Here is a 3,078-nt window from a genome sequence, read left to right on the forward strand (position 1 = left end):
GTATGGATATTATCCTATTACTGATAGCATTGTACTTTAGGACAGATCTTGAAACATCCTTTGTAATGATGAACACTATGCCATTCTTCTTCAAATTGTCATTCCTGGCATAGTAAACCACATGCTGGTCTGATTCAAAATGGCCAAAACTGGTCCATTTCAGCTCACTAATGCCTACGTAATCAATCTTTATGTGCTCCATTTCATTTTTGACATCTTCCAATTTTCTTAGATTCATGCTTCATACATGCCATGTGCCTATTATTAATGGATGTTTGCAGTTGTTTCTCCTCAATTTAAGTCATGCCACATCAGCAAATGGAGGTCTGGAAAGCTTTATCTTATCCATATCATTAATGCTGGTTCTACTCTGATGATGCAACTCTTTCCTGGTCCTATCTTGAGAGCTTTCTGACCTCAGTGGCTTATCTTCCTGCACTGTATTGGAAAATGTTTCCAAGCTATTCATAAAGTTGCACAGTAATGTATAAGACAGTGTTTCTCTGCTATTCATAAGGTTTTCCCTCACCAATTCTTTGAGAAATGGATGGCCTCCTTCTTTTCCTGGTCTGTTTCAGTCTGTAAGCTGTTGAAACCTGTGCACCATGTGCAGCCCTACTGGGTCTGAGACACCAGTGGCACAGCCTCAAGCCTCACCACAACATGCCACCACAGTAGGACAAACTGACAGACAAATTTGTCTCCCTTAGCTATTCAAAACCTCTCCACCCTCCCCAATCTCCCCTTACATAAATATCTGCCTCTTTCTCACCACTTGGGAGGGATGTGGCCTAGGTCCCCAGCCTTACCTGGATCCTTGCCTCTTCTTCCTCATTCTGTCATGGTCCCACCGCTGGCTTTTTCTCTGCTTTCCCCAGCTTTCTCGCTGCTTGGGAGGGCTGTGACCTTGGTCCCTGGCCTTGCCTGGATCCCTGCGTCTGCTTCCTTGTGTGAATTTAAATATCACACTTAAAAATGTGAATAATGTACATTTAAGATTTGTATCTGCTACAAGAACGTCCAGGTGTATAGTAGAGCTGACAAGGGGAAGGTTGTGGTGGCTTCTTGGCCACAGCCAGCTACCTGGAAGGAGCAAGTAGTTGGACCAGTGGGCTTGGGACCATGGTTGCAGGGGGTATCAAGCTCAATTGTCATAACATGCTACACAAAAACATTGTTCTGCCTCTTACTTTGGTGAGTAACAATTGGGATCTTAAAAGCTTGTAAGCAGTGATTGAGATGCAATGATGGCCTCTCCTCATCCAGAACAAAGAAGAATGAAGAAAACCAAAGGCTCGTGGAAGCAATTAGTCCAAAGAACTGGTAGACCATGTGATCTTCAGTCTATATGACCATGAGACCAGAAGAACTAGATGGTGCCTGGCTACCACTGTCAACCACTCAGAGGGAGATGGGTGCAGGAAATCCTGGAAAGAGTGGGAGAGGAATGTGGAACAAAACTCAAAATCAAAAAAAGAAAAGACCAGGTTTGCTGGTCCCTAGCCACTCTTCAGGTCTGGAATTGATCCCACTCCCGTGGCTTCCAGCCAAACAATAGACAAGCATACAGGATGAACATTTACATCAGGTGGATATACCACTTCTGTAATCAATCATAGGAGAACAAAAGTGTAGTGCTTGCACAGGGAGACAGCTTGAGGGGTGGGAGTGCATGGAGGGAAGGACACAGGAAAGAGGTAACGATGAGGAGGAAGTGGGAAGAGAGCTGTTACATTGTGAGTAATTGCAGGCAATGTCATAAGACAAAATGTGTATTAAGTGCTGTATGGAAAAAGAATTTACTCTGGAAGTTTTCACCAGATCACAACAAAAATTGAAAATAAAACGTTTACACTCAGTTGACAAATTTTTATTCCCATAAAATTCTGTTTAATCAGCTCTTTCAGATTTCTAACTAGGTGTGTTCTCAATCACAAAGTATTTCTCGCAATTTCTGTAGACACAGCTTGCAGAAATCAAGCAGGGAGTGGAAATAGTGAACACTGACTGGTATGTGAATCATCTCGCATAACATTGGCATAATCATCACCTATAGCTATGGCTACACAAAGTTAGTTGCTGCAGCAATGAACCATGACCTTACCAGCCATGTACCAGACAGGCATTTTGCATACATGGGCACCAGATACAAATCAAATGTAAATAGCCCAGTGGTCTTCCTTACAACTTAAAAATTATCATTGACTTGAAAATAATGGAGTGAAAATAGTAATTCTTTTTCGCTTTGAGTTCAGAAACACAGTTTTAAAAAATCTAGTTTCAATTTCACACTGACAAATTTTTTTTTTTTTAGGTTTCAGTTTTCAGTTCTATTGCTATTTGAAGAGCTGACTGACTTTCAGGATACCTGGTATCTCAAACTCCTAAGCCTACCTCGATGCTCATAGCCTGAATCAGCTCACTTCTCATAGACACTTACTGCTCTAGATTTCTCAAATCTTTCTAACCCAAAACCTTGTAGACTTCTATTTTCTCACTGGTACCTTTCCTTGTGAGTTTATATAGTTCCTTTATTCTCATTATAGTGGTTTACCTGGAGGAATAAGACAAGTGCAGATCTTTCTAATACTCATTATTTAAGTAGAAGCTATCACAGATCCTTAGGGAAAGCTTATCATCTCTTCCAAATGCTATGTTGAATAAAGAGTAGTTTGTCAAATTAACTTTTAAGCCAAATACAACATTTATTTCCATCCTATTTTGATTCTCTTGTCATGAATAAATAAAATTCCAAATTGAAACTATATTCTCTTTCAATGCATCTCATTTTTGTCTTAGCATTGTTTATAGTCTATAATCTGAAAAAGATATGCCATTTCAGAATGGTAACAAGCCTACTTCAAAGTTAATCTTAAGAGATTAAATAATAACACAAATGGATTTATTATAAATTGATAAATCATATAAATCCCTTAAATAAAATTTATGTAAAACTCTTAAAGGCACATGCCTAAAACCAAAGGATACACACGTTCTGTTGTTTTTCTTAGGTGCCATTCAGTGGGCTCTGACTCATAGTGACCCCATGTAATAGAACTAAACACTTCCTGGTCCTGC

The sequence above is a fragment of the Orycteropus afer genome, unplaced genomic scaffold, assembly GCF_000298275.1.
Source record: "Orycteropus afer afer isolate SDZICR_OR568_19922 unplaced genomic scaffold, OryAfe1.0 scaffold00066, whole genome shotgun sequence".
Classification (NCBI taxonomy): domain Eukaryota; kingdom Metazoa; phylum Chordata; class Mammalia; order Tubulidentata; family Orycteropodidae; genus Orycteropus; species Orycteropus afer.